The following is a 15,403-nucleotide window of genomic DNA, read 5'->3' as shown; positions in this document are numbered from 1 at the left end:
TTGATTCAAAATGACATCCAAAATTTATACATATTTATTATATAATTTAAATATAATTGTTTTATATATATTTATCAGATTTTACTAAAAAAATAATAATAAGAGTTATTTATTAATAATTAAAAATTTATATTAAAACTTATATATGATAAAATCATCTTTTATATATCTTACGTAATAAAGTTTATAAAGTTCACTTAATATCATAAAAATATAATGATATGCATTATGAATGTAATTATATTACGTCTAGTAAAAATATCTTTTTATCACATATTTATTTGATAAAATAATATTAATAATAATAATAATAAGTAAAAGTTGTATTATTTTGTAATAATAATAATTTTTATTATTCTACTAATAATAACAATATTTATATTTATAATGTTTAAAATAAAATGATAATTCTAATCATGATAACGATACTTTTTAATATTAACCGTAATAATAATAATATTTTATGAAATAATAATTCTATTTAAAATGATAATGTTTAATAATAAGAATACTAAAATGATAATAATAATGATATTTTATAACAACAATGATATTCTATCAAAATGATAATTTTAATAAAAGTGATAGTTTTAATATTAATGATGCTTTTAATAATAATAACGATAAAAATAATAACTTGATAGTTTTGATAAAAATCTTAATTATTTTAATAATATTAATAATAATAATAATAATCATAATAATAATAATAATAATAATAATAATAATAATAATAATAATAATAATAATAATAACGATAATAACGACGATAACGATAACGATAACGGTAACGGTAACGATAACGATAATGATAACAACAACGATAATCATTTTAACAATAATACTTTAAAATTATAGATAGTTCAATTGGCGATATCTTTTAATCCATTCATCAAAACTATACGATATATAAATCAAAAATTTATAGTTTTTTACCAGCTTTCCAACGACATGAATATCATATACCTTATCTCAATCGCATATGTATCAAATTCATGATTTATCATAAAATATCTAACTACAAAACTAAACATACACGCATGCATAATCATATATACTCGAGCACTAGTCAGGGATACACTAATAATATATAAAAGTTAAGTTATGAGTGCTCACGTATCAATATTGAGATTCAATATTGCAGGAAAGTACGTAGACGCAACGGAGATGATAAACACTAGTTTGACTCACGAGCAAAACTCCTGAACCATACCCATAACCTCCATAGTTATAACCCATAATTTCCTTAGCTCTATCCTGCTCATAAAACCCGTTTTGAAATAACTTGCTCATAATCCCGTTTGAAAACATGTGAGCAGAACCTCGTCGTAATATTTTATGTATAAATAATAATACTAATACTAATACTACTAAAAATAATTAGATTAATAATAATATTAATCTTTAATAATAATAATAATAATAATAATAATATTTTTAATATATATATATATATATATATATATATATATATATATATATATATATATATATATATATATATATATATATATATATATATATATATATATATATATATATATATATATATATATATATATATATGTGTGTGTGTGTGTGTGTGTGTGTGTGTGTATACGGAGTAATAAGAATGAATGATCACAAATGAAATCGAGCTTGATTTATAGATGTGCCCAGCCCCCAGCCCCCATGCGATCACATGGGTCTGTAGGCTCATGGCCATGCGATCGCATGGCTAGTGCCTCCAGCTCACAATCCACCAACAAGGGATGCCGACACTCGATTAATTTATTTAATATATATTTATTTAATTTATATAATTAATTATATATTATATTATATTTACGTGCATAGTTACATTGTAATTTTAGTTCCAATAATTCGTACGTTGTCACTCGACTTATGTCCTGGTTCTGGTTTCTCGAATGTCCTTTCGTACGCTAAGAAAACTAGCACTTTACGTTTCGTGATTTGTACCTTTAACAAAATATAGCCTTAAGTAAATGAAAAACTATTCCACTCAAAGTGTTACTTATTCATTCGAGTGTTTTGGTCATTTGCGTTCTTAAATCAAAGTCTCGTTATTTATCAAATTATATTTTTAAATCAAAACGTTATATATCAAGGTTAATATTTTATTTTATCATTTTGTAAAAAAATATACATATTTATATATATTATTTACAAATATAAATTTATATATATTATAAATATTTATTGAATAACATAATATTTAGTTTTTCAAATACTAAACATTTCAAAGTATAATTTAAGATCGTTTATATAATCGAAAATATTATATCATATAACGTTTATGCTTTACAATTATAATTCCTTTATGCGGTAAAATTTATTTTAATTTCCTTAAACTTTCTAAACAATATATCTTAATACCGATCGAATCAAATAAACAAGTGTTACTATCGTTTACTTAACTAATTTGAAATCATATATATTTAATATACAAAAACATGTTTTAAATACACGTTGCAAGTTATTTATATATCTAACAACCAATATTCCAACTTACGTTATTTAAACAAAGAAATTTTAATAAACGAGTTCTAGTATATCGAAAAACGTTTTCGCACGTTTGAAAATAGATCAATCAAGTATTATGAAATTCAATTCTCCACTAACTTTTGTCTAACTCTCGATAAGTGACACTTTGTTCTCACTTGTAAATTACTTTACCATTTATTCCGAATACCGTTAAAAAGGACAGGTTTCCTAAATCAAAGTGGACCTCTCAACAGAGACTCGTAATCATACAATGCATCTGATAAATCAATCATTTGATATTATCTTCTACTTCCATCGATAATCACATTGAAATAAATACGTTCATGTAAAGTATTATACGTTTAATACCTTGTTAATATTCTCAAGTTATAATATATATATATATATATATATATATATATATATATATATATATATATATATATATATATATATATATATATATATATATATATATATATATATATATATATATATATATATATATATATATACAATCATATCCATTTATTACTAAATATTTTTTTCTAATTTCGCGCCCTAATTTCAAGCCCAGCGATCAAGTTCTACTCTCGTTGCCATTCATGCTCCATTCGCTGCGACCTGGTAGTGTTTCTAGCTTCAGTTTGTTGATTCGTTTTAGTTTTTTAGTTTTTTGTGTTGTCCGCATATTTTTTTTTTTTCATTCAGTTGCTTATGAATAATATTTGTGAGATACTATTTACATCTGATACCTTTAGCTGCATTGGTCTTTTTATCATCTGATTTTACAACTTATTATGTGAGGGCATCCATGAGAATTTCGATGTAGCATTGTGAGTTTGAGCTGATGAGTGATTTACTTTGTTAGGGATGTTGATTATGTGAGCTTTAATTAGTCATGGTCTTGTTTAGTTTACTTTTATTTATATGATGGTCCATGACGTAATGCTATAAACTTGACCCGTTTGATTGATTGGTGTAGGGAACTCTGAGGTTTACTTGTCTTCTGTTCTTATAACCCAGTAAGATTTTGAAGGTTGTTCCAATTGGTAAGATTTTAGTGTTATTGCTAGTTTAAATCCTTAGTTTTGCATGTGAGTTTTGTGAACACTTCTAGCATAAATAAATTTCTGTGAGTTTTGTAAATTCTTGTTACTTGTAATTGATCATCTGTTTCTTCGGTATTTACTGCAACTCTTATTTTCTTATTACTATGCAATGTAAAGTTGATTTTTAATGTTCAGTTCTCACAGGTAGTTGGTTGCAGCACTAATTGACTTCTATATCAATGTTATGTTTTATCGATATGTCTGTATATATCAAGTCATCAATATATATTTTTGCTTGCTTATAATTCTTGCTATTATTATTACTTTCACTACATCAAGGTTGATAACGTAACTGATTCTTTAGTCTGCCATTTAAGTACAAAAGTAGTCATATTATGAATTTATTAACCAAAAATTAAAATGGATAATCCACTATTAATTTTCAGGTGTGCATAGCATATAAGGAATCAGGTTTAATCAGTGCTTTTTTTAGATGATGTTTCTTGTATGCTTTGGGAGGTAAGTATTTATAAAAGTTTGTATTCTATCTTTTCATGGAAACTGTGGATTTAAACTTTGTTAAATAATGCTTACATTTGCTAATATTGATGGCTATAAAATTAAAACTTGAGTTTAAACTGTAATTTATTCAAAATGAGTATACATTTAGTGATCAGCTAGAAAGTTAACATATTTTAGAAAATTGTTGACCTAGGAAGGATAAGTTCTAACTTTTTGGTACATGTATGTGATGGGATCATCTTGTTATAAAAATCTAGAAGAAATGGTATGATTGAATGGGTAAGTTAATTATATAATTTACCATTAAGGTCATACATACGCTTATCTATATTCCAAAATTTTCAACATATACTAATAGGTGCTGGATTTATGGTCGTCTTAGTTGATTTGATTGTCGTTTTTATCCATCTAATCTAACATATGATTAAATATAATATTTGGTGTCATTATTGATTATTTTAGTTTCCTGAGGTGTTAACAAGTTTTGTTGTTCCCATTAACCAGTGTTCAAATCTCTACTTTTACTTAGATGTACTGGGCTTAATTAAGCATGTTATATACTTATATCATGACAGTGTTGAACTTCTAACTAGTCAATGGCCATCCAGTGATGTTTATATATATATATATATATATATATATATATATATATATATATATATATATATATATATATATATATATATATATATATATATATATATATTATATAAATTAATTAATATTATGTGTACATTTGAATAAATTGATTTATGTATTATTCTCCTTTACTGTATAGGCACGAAGCTAAATTTATCAAAGAAATTGTTGAGAAGATTTCACTAGAGTTACTTCCTTTCTGGACTAGCACAGAAGATGATGGAGATTTAGTAGGAATGGAGTCCCGGGTTGAGGATATTGTTTCACCAATTAGAAGTTGGTATTAATGATTTTCGTGTGATAGAGATCAAGGTGATGGGAGGTACTGGGAAGACAACTTTGGCCAGAGCTGTTTTTGATAAAATATCTCCTTTGTCTTCCAGATCTCCAATTTTCATTTTTTCATCTTCATTAAAATTTTGCAGATCCCAAATTCATTTAGATTTTATCTTCTTCTTTTCAATTGATTATGATGTGTCACATTATTATTGGATGTCCGTTTCAAGCACGCCAAGCTCTTCCCCGTGAAGCTCACATCGCGCCGGACGATTTTGGGTTCCATCGCGTTGCATTACGGCGCCATCAAAGCGTGATGGTGATAACGCTGCACTAATTAAGGTCTTATAGTTATGATCGGTTATTGTTTTTGTAAGTTAAGAGTTACTATCATTCTTTGGATGAATCTCCTTTCATTTTATAAAAGTTTTTCTGATTTTTTTTTGGCCAAAAAAAGAAAAGAAAAGTAATGCTGATTTTCCCCCCCTTTAATTACCCTTATGCTTGAGAAAAAACACGGCCTAGCATCCCTTTCATTATATCTTAAACTTAAAAAACACACACACAGAAACAAAGTTATCAATGGAGATTAGTACAATCAAACAATTCAGGAACCTTGACTTGAACTGATACTGTTTGAGCAATTTCGGATCTATTTCTCGATTCAACAATCCAGTTGCTAGCCCGAATTGTAAAAATTGCTTAAAGGAGAGAAACAAAACCGTCATTAGCAACGGATCTCGATTCACAAATATGGATTCAAGAAGCACGACTAAGACGAATGTTGTTGATAAATTTCCAGTCATCAATTTCGAATCAACAAAGACGTTGACGTTGCTGCCACTAATCAAGACCTCTGAAACGGTAATAACATTCGGCTCTGATTTAATTTAGGTATTTAATGTTGAAAGTGAATTACAATTTTTTTTGGAGTGTATTTGTGCTTATTATATTAGTTTTTTGTGATAATAATTAGAAACTGTTCTTTATCTGTTATGTGTTACTCATAGTGGTGTGTGCATATGAATAACTTTTGGTTTCTGCTTATTAATATTTTACACTGAATACAAAGTCTTATTGGTGCTTCCACATCGTGTCAGTATAAAATATTAGCATATGAATGTGGAAAGTATAAAACTCCAATACATATATTGCATAATGTACAAAGCATGTGATTGGTAATGTGTATTCAGAGGTGTATTTTTATGCTTTTAGATCAATTTTATTATGTCATATGTGGCTTTATTTGTTGTTTTGAATTTATTAACTCTACCCAGATTCCTATTAGTAACATTTACTCACATCATCACTCAATGTTTAAATTCTCCATCTCTTATGTTTGTTGTATTATTCCGTACATATTTGAGTATGTTGTGTGTATGGGAGTTAAAAAAAAAACTGCTTCTTATATTCGATAAGGCTACAACAGTATATTAATATAAGACTTTGTATGAATATGTTCATATGCACATTCGTATGCCTGCTTCTACTTTTTTTGACCTCTGCTTATATGTGATTGTTGGATAGCAATTTTTATAACTGCTTCTACTTTTTAACCTCTGCTTATATGTGCAGGGTTCTTTGAATATTCAGTCAAGATCTTGCAGTATCATACATTTGTTAGATAAGAGCCTTTAGATTACAAGGAGCACAAAGCGATTCCAAAGGTTAGTATCGTGATTTCTATGTCAACCTAATTTATTATTGGGTTAGATTGTTTTGGATTTAGATTTTTGGATTTGTATTTAATGTTTGAATCCGATGTTTGGATTTAGGCTTTCGATCAGACCGAACAACAGATAAACTCTCTATATAATTGTTGTGACAAGTAGGTACCTAATATTTTTTGTTTCTATATTGGTAAACACACACATGTATATAGTTGTTGATTGTTTGTTACTCATAGCATTTAAGATATTAATTCTGATAATTAATAATATTTTTGTTTATCTGATTCATTGAAAATGAAGATGAAATATTCCAGACACCAAAGCTCCTCTTTGTTCATTTGTCTTTTATGGTAAGTTCTACTCCGTATATCTTTAATTGTTGTATGATTAATCATCCTGTCAGTCATAGGTAATACAGCCTGAATCATAAATTATTTTGTACATATTGAAGGTTAGTACTTTCTTTGTACGATCCACATGACACTTGCTAGAAAATAGTACTTATAAACTATTGATTCATGAATTCATATATAAATTTTAATGTATTTGAGTGTTATATCAAGAATATCGTGTTGCATTATATGGTAATTAGTACTACTGGGAGCTAGGTTACTTGGATGGATCTATATCAATACCGATTAGTAGTCTCCATCGAATAAGAAGTTTGTTATGAGTCAGCCAAGTAATCTTTTTGATCCCTATAATCTTATAGAATCTTCCCAAAATTTAGCCATTTTCCTACATCACTTGATTGCAAATTTCGTATTAGATTTCCCTTTTGCTGGTCTTCATGATATTAGACTTTAGATTTTATATATACTAATTTGAATTCTCATTTGTTATATCGCAAAAGGTACATGCCTATTGAGCATCCATATCTGTGCTGAAGGTACATTTCAGGAGTTTGTACAACCGATTTTGGTGCCATTTTCAAAGTTACGCCTACAAAGGAGTTGCCTTTAACCGATTTTGGACATATAATTTACTGAGTCATATCAGACAATTGTCGATACTTATGGGTGAGCATACTTTGGCATTCTTACATCTCATATATGTGACTACTATAGTTGTTGGTTATTTACTCCAAGTAAGTTTTCTTATTCATATTATACATGTAGTCTATGTAATGGTTGTACCAAACTGTACAAACATTCCGCGCGTAATCATTAAACATATAATCAACTCTTGTGCACTGCTACGAAATACCAATAAGCAACTATATGGTGAATCGTTTCCGTAGATAGTGTTGGGCACTTTCTATATTATTATTATTCTTGATGGAATTGAATATAAGGATATCTACTCCAGGTAAAAAGAATCTGCTATGGTTTCTAGAGGTAACGAAGGCTGGGTTGGGTAACTCCCTAACAGGTCAAGATGGGTAATATACAATATGGGTTAGATTAAACTAAAAATCATTTGTTAAACTATTTTCCATTCTCACAATTTCAAGCCATTAACTTATGAATTAGTCTTTTGCGTTTTTTTTTTATTTCTCAAGCAATGCATGATTATAAATTTTTAGGTTATTAATCTTACATTTGAGATTGAGATAAACGTCATCAGGTAGCCAAGCTGGGAACTATTAAATCATACATATGAGAATTATTTTTATGAGTGAAGTTTATTGACTTTGATGACTTTAATAATGATATGTAACTTCTATTTGATTTATATTTTTGATGGGTTTAGCAATCTTGAAGCATTTCGCTCCTCATCCTCAAATTGGTTCAAAAAAGAACGTGCAACTGCCAATAAAACAATTACCAAGGTAAGGATCGTTACTATTGATTTTTGTTCTCTTGATGGTCTTAAAATTTCTAATAACTATAACTACACTATTATAATAATGAGCTTTGGACTGATTTGAAGTCATTGATAATTGTAATAACCCTTTATAAAAGATCGTTAACATTGGGTCAAAACGACACGAAAATTGTGGGTCTGCTGCGTGTTAAAAACTCAGAGTGATACATTTATGGTATTTGGGATTGCATGATATACTACTACAGTGATATTCTAATTATTTAACTAAAACGTCACATATAGAGAAATTACATAATCTGAATCAATCATTCATATGTTAATGGGTCGAAATTTCTACCTACTATTTTGTAGTACATTTTACACCATGTTAACCATATACACGATCTTGGAGGTTGACCTACAACAATTGCAATGGTACTGGGGCTTAAAGAGAAAACTGATGTAACATATGAGATGTTAGTATTGCGGATGATATATATTAGTATCCAGTTATGGATTGAAGGAGATCCCCTGGGTTCACAGTGTTGCGAAATTTCACCATTTATTCGTTTTCATAATTAGTGTAATGGTAATATGCTAAAATGTTACATTTTCCTTGACATTTAGATAAACTTACGAATATTAATATACACTTATTAACACTATGATACTATTACAATCAAGAATATTCTTTGTTACATGTATCTAATAATAATGTTGCCTTGTTATATTTTGTCATTCGCTTCAAAAAGATAAGAAAAGGACCAGACATCTCTCAATTGGAGTTGGTTGATTGTGCTATTTTGTTTAAAGTCATATGTACAACCCGCAGTCCTGCAAAATTGTCAATTGTTATCACACTGGTAATTGAATATTTTGACCACGATTTAAAAAATTATATCCGAAAGCTTCCGATTCTCTTTTGCATATGTTTAAAGTTCATAACACCATTAAATTAAGACACATATGGTTACTTAAATCTATTGCTCAATTATAAAAATAATTTCTACAAATCCCGTGAGTGTTAAACTAGTAAATAAATAATAATATAATACTATTGTAATAATAATAATATATAATATTAATATTAATATTAATATTAATATAGAATATAATTAGTATAATAATAATAATGATAATGATAATAATGATGATGATGAACCAAACAAATCCATGATGTTGTTCCTGTAGGCACTTTTGTACTCTTGTATATCATATCATTTTATTAATTATTGAGTTCTGTACCACTGACTTTTTTAAGTTTCATGGCACTTTCACCCAACAACCTTTTATTCTCACATAGTATCATCTACATCTTCAGATCTTAAGCATGTCTTCTCGTTATTTAACTAGTTTAGACAATATATAATGGTGATGGGTGGGGTGTGATGTGTGTTTTTGTTGGGTATAGTGCTGAGTTGGCAAAGGTGATGGAGTGATGGAGTGATGGCGTGATGAAGTTTGTAGTGGTAGGCGTGATGGTTGTGTGATGAGTTAAATTGGTTCCACATTTTTATTTTTATTTTCATTTTTGTTTGAGTTTTTTTTTACTTGCTTCATTTTTTTTATAAAAATGATACATATATAATAATTTAAATTAACAAAAAAAAAAAACACTTACTAAAATTATTTTAATAATAATATATATAATACGAAGCAATACATATAATATATAATAATTTAATTATTTTGTAAATTTTGATAAATTGTGAGGACTAAATATGTAAATTGCTGTATTTTATATAGACTATCATGTTCGTCATCATGACATATCTGGAATTAATACCTCATCTTCTTCATCTTGCAAACTTTACCATCTTGCAAACTTTACCAAAATCAAAATCAAGAAACAAAATGAAATCAAAATAGGAACTAAAAAAATCAGATATATGCAACGGATATATTTTGGGGAGCCAATCACAAAGCTTGCAGCAAGCCTCACGCCAGGTGATGCGGCCATCGCGCCGGAGAAAATTGAGCTCCATCACGCCGCGTTACGGCGCTACCATGGCGTGATGGTGGTGAAATCGGTGCTATGGCGCTGCGTTATATAAGGTCTTAGCCAATAGATTTTTCTACTTCAAAGATTATTATTTCTATTATTATTGTTTCAAAAAAGATTATTAGGATCCTACAAGGACACTATCATTAATGGCTTCAACTTCATTCGTTCAAAAGAGCTTTAGGTATGATGTGTTTTTAAGCTTTAGAGGTAAAGATACACGCAAGACTTTTGTAGATCATCTTTATTCTGCTCTTAAGCAAAAAAGCATCCTGATCTACAAGGATGATGAGGAGATCAAGCAAGGGAGAAAGATAAGTGACGAGCTCATCAATACCATACAAGACTCGAAATTTTTCATAATTGTTTTCTCCAAGAACTATGCGTCTTCATCTTGGTGCTTGGAAGAGCTTGTCAAGATTATGGAGTGTCAGAAGGCAGAACACCAGACCGCTTACCCTGTCTTCTATGACGTTGAACCCAACGAAGTCCGCAAACAAATCGGCTCAGTAGGAGAAGCATTTGCCAAACATGAAAATGCAGAAGCTACTGGGAATTGGAGAAGAGCTCTGAAAGAAGCAGCTGATCTTGCTGGTTGGGAGTTAAATGCCAATTTTAATGGGTAATTAATTCCTACTTAAATATTACATACAAACGCGTAAACGTATGAGATTTTTTATCTCGACTATTTTTACTCATATGTACTGGCGTGTTGACCCTCTAGCTTGTCAATAGCTCATCCAGTGATGATTATATATATTATATAAAATATAAAATAATATTATGTATAGATATGAACTAATTGATCATGTAGGGTTTTTGAGTAACTTAAACTAATAATTTACTCTCCTGTAACGTACAGGCACGAGGCTAAATTCATCAAAGAAATTGTTGAAAAGATTTCACTAGAGTTACTTCCCTTTTGGGCTAGCACGGATGATGGAAATTTAATAGGCATGGAGTCCCGGGTTGAGGACGTTGTTTCAAGATTAGAAATTGGTATTGATGATGTTCGTGTGATAGGGATTAAGGGGATGGGAGGTAGTGGGAAGACAACTTTGGCCAGAGCTGTTTTTGATAAAATATCTCATACTTTTGAAGGTCAAAGTTTTGTTGCTAATGTAAGGGAAATTTCAAAAGCATTTTCGTATGGTTTGAGTTTTTTGCAGAAACAAATCCTTTCGGATGTGTCCAAAGATCAAGGAATCACGGTAAACAATGTTTATGATGGGAAAAAACTGATGAAAAGAAGGATGCCTAGTATAAGGGCTCTTGTTGTTCTAGATGATGTGGATCACATTAACCAGCTTGAGGAGTTTGCAGTTGAGCCTAAATCGTTTAAGCCGGGAAGTAGAATTATCATTACAACAAGAGATGAGCAAGTTCTCAAAATACGCGGAGTGAAGTTGATTACTCTTGATGTCAATATGTTATCAAACAAGGAAGCAATTTGCCTTTTCAGTAGGTATGCATTTGAGGCAGAGATTCCAATTAAAGGTTATGAGGACCTATCAGCAAAAGTTGTACATTATGCTGACGGTCTTCCCCTAACGATCAAGGTTTTGGGTTCGTTTCTTCGTGGTAAAGATAACCACGAATGGATAGATGCTTTAAAAAGGTTAAAATCAATTCCGTTGAAAGAAACTCTAGAAAAATTGGAAATAAGCTATATAGGTTTAGAAGATGACTACAAAGAAATATTCCTAGATGTTGCGTGCTTACTTAAAGGTTGGCACAAAGATGACGCGATCAGAGCACTTGAAAGTCAAGGATTTAATGCTATAATTGGTTTAAGAGTTCTTGAGCAAAAATCACTCATTACTATGGGTAAATATAATCAATTGAACATGCATGACCATATAGAAGAAATGGGCAAGAATATTGTTCGTCGTTTACATCCTGATGAGCCTTGGAAACATAGTAGATTGTGGATTGAAGCAGAAATCAAAAATATATTGTCCGATGACCAGGTAATTAAGGATCAAGTGTGTTCTTAAGGTGAAGAAAGATAGCTAACTCATCTTCATTTGTTGTGATACTAGTTAACTTTATAATCATCACTTTTATATTGCAGGGAACTAAAGCAACAAGAGGTATTAATATTGACATGAAGGAGAAGTTTGATCGCAAAAATTGTATGAGAGGTTTTCGAAATATGAAGACACTTAAATTGCTTTACGTGAAACATTATTTTGATGATGATAGGAGCAGTTGGAAATTTGACAAATGTGACGAATACTTTCCGAATAGTTTACAATATCTGAGTTGGGATGATTACCCCCTTGAATGCTTACCCAAAACATTTTCAGCAAATAATCTTGTTACACTGCAACTGTTTGGTAGCAGTATTGTACGACTATGGAAAAAAGGAAAAAGAAAGGTAACATGATATGATTGATCAATTAGTTGCTTTGAATGATTATTAATATTCACCTCTTCTTTTTTTTTTTTTACATTCAATGTCTTATTATAGGCTCTTAACAAACTCAGATTCATTAACCTCGCATCGTCAAAATTAATGACCTTTGACTTTGAGCTCATTCCGAACCTGGAGACACTAATTCTTGCAGACTGTCATTATATGGTTGAGTTTAATATCCCCAATGGATTTCCAAAACTCAAGTACCTCAATCTCTCATTCTCAACTTTGAGGATCCTTAAGCTTGGGCCTACTCCAGATCTCGAGATGTTAAACCTTAATGGTTGTTATAATTTGGTAGAGCTTCGCATTCCCTTCCGATGTCCAAAACTCAAATCCATTTACCTTGAATCATCAAATTTGAGGATCCTTGACCTTGGTTCGACTTCCGATCTTGAGATACTAACTCTTATAGAATTTGATTCTTTTGAACTTCATTTGCCCGCCAAATGTCCAAAGCTTAAATCCCTCAACCTCAAATGTTCAACGTTAAGGAAGCTTACCCTTGGGCAGGCTCCGGATCTCAACTCGATAAGTCTTGATGGATGTTGTGATTTGGTAAAACTTTGCACGCCTTATAGATACCCAAAGCTCAAATCCCTTATCCTTGTATGCTCAAAGTTGAAGACACTTGACCCCCGGTTAATTTTGGATCTCGAGACACTAAGTTTTGAAAGATGTGATCTGGTAGAACTTCACAAGCCCGATGAATGGCCAAATCTGAAATATCTAAAGCTCGTTCGTTCCAAGTTGAGGAACTTTACCCTTGGGCAGGCTCCGAATCTCGAGTCGTTAATTCTCGATGATTGTTGTGATTTGGAGCTTCACATGCCCTATAGATACCCGAAGCTCAAATCCATTACCCTTACATGTTCAAAGTTAGACATAGGCAGTTGTGGGAGGTTTGAATCATTTTTGTTTGCCAAAATGTTCGAGTCAATTGAATTTAGTTCTTTGTCGGGGGTATATCTCGTAACAGAGTCCAAAGATATATGTCCATTTCACCTCGACAACAGTTCGTGTTATAAGTTTCGGATTACATGTATCTATAAAGAACATGAGAAAGTTATGTCTATAAGTCGTTATGCTATCAACCTTGAGAGTTTGACACTAAGTGTTTATCACTTACAATTTATAAAAAAACTCACTCTCGAAGGTAATATTCCCGAGGCCCCCAAAGATCTTGACAAGTTACAATGCTTAGAGGAGTTAATTTTTTCTACCAAGGAGATTAAGAATCTTCCAAATAGCCTTTGTATGTTGAAACAATTGAAATCTCTTCGTTTTAAATCTTGTTGGTTTATTGAGAAGCTGCCTGAGGATCTTGGGTTATTAGAATGTTTAGAGGAGCTAATCATAACCGATTGTAAACTTCTACTAGGAATTCCAAACAGCATCTGTAAGATGGAACGTCTTGAATATCTCCACCTCACAAATTGTGTTCTGGTTGAATCACTGCCTGAGGAACTCGGGGGGGTTAGTATGTTTAAAAGAGTTAAATTTGGAAGGTACAGGGGTAACTAAGCTTCCACAAAGCATTTTTCGCTTAAAAGGTCTACATGTATTTGGGAGTAAATGGCAGCTTCAGTCTATTGAAATTACATCTGTGATACAAACCAATATATCTGGAACTTTCTGCTTAATATAGCTATCAGACACAACGATATGAAGCCCCTGAGGCACAAATGAGCCACTTCATGAAGAGCTATTGTAACAGGTATGTACATACTCCGTTTAATGAAGATTTCAGTGATTCTCTTTATAGGATTTTTCAATATAAATATTATCATTATATATGTGTGCTGCTACGTTTACATGATCTATCAGTTAAGACTATTTTATATATTTTGCTACTAATCAAATAACAATTGGAGTATATAAAAGCATTACATTTGCACTCTTAATACATGCATATATCACCGTTGCTTATTGGATTCAGCTGAAGTTGAAGGCAAGTGATAAGCACAATTTTTGACGGTGAATTAGATACACGTACCCTGAGGTTGATCTGTTGCTAGTTTGGTTCAAATGATCAATGAGGTTCTGAGTACAGCAAATGACAAATGGAGGGAATTGGTCTTATCAAATCCTGATCAACTGATGGATTTGTTTTGTTTTGTTTTGTTTTGTTCTGTTTTGAGTTTTCTTTGCACTTATGTTTCAGGCAAGTGTTTCATCCTTTATGTTTGTAACTACTGTGCTGTTAAAAATTAGTCATCAAGCACTTTTACTTGAGCCTACCTGTACATTGTTATAAGCTCGAATAATATATGTTTGATATATTTACCAGTTTAATCATTTTTCCATTAATTCTCAACTTTTAAATTACAACGTGTTTTTAATATTTTTACCAGCCCCATCCAAGCTAAAAATGGGTTACTCCATCAGCCACAAATTTTGTTACTGAAGGACTATCCCCTAACGACAAGTTAAACAATCATTGATCAATAAATTATAGGCTCATGTAATTAGTTGGAATTGAGTTAAAGATGTAGCAGGCTCAGCAATAGTCTCGCATCCACAACAGCCCTAAAGAAAATGAGGCTTGATTGACAAAGAATTGGTGTGCTTAACCTTGAATTCTATATGAATA

General features: G+C 30.6%; 1 long non-coding RNA gene and 1 pseudogene across 2 annotated transcripts; both read left to right on the top strand.

Moving 5' to 3' along the window:
- Positions 1-5,514: 5,514 nt before the first annotated feature.
- On the top strand, positions 5,515-8,288 carry LOC139897780 (uncharacterized). 2 transcript variants are annotated; one of them, XR_011776791.1, is made up of 5 exons: positions 5,515-5,837; positions 6,549-6,640; positions 6,749-6,801; positions 6,944-6,993; positions 7,497-8,288. It is a non-coding gene; the product is annotated as an uncharacterized lncRNA (long non-coding RNA). The 2 variants fall into 2 exon arrangements; XR_011776790.1 differs by having other exon boundaries at positions 6,549-6,801.
- A 1,822-nt stretch (positions 8,289-10,110) lies between these two features.
- Positions 10,111-15,122, top strand: LOC139902826 (TMV resistance protein N-like; annotated as a pseudogene).
- The last annotated feature ends 281 nt before the right edge of the window (positions 15,123-15,403 follow it).

The sequence above is a fragment of the Rutidosis leptorrhynchoides genome, chromosome 3, assembly GCF_046630445.1.
Source record: "Rutidosis leptorrhynchoides isolate AG116_Rl617_1_P2 chromosome 3, CSIRO_AGI_Rlap_v1, whole genome shotgun sequence".
In the NCBI taxonomy this organism is placed as follows: Eukaryota; Viridiplantae; Streptophyta; class Magnoliopsida; order Asterales; family Asteraceae; genus Rutidosis; species Rutidosis leptorrhynchoides.
The sequence above is the reverse complement of the archived record's forward strand: the minus strand, read 5'-3'. Positions and strand labels throughout refer to the sequence as shown.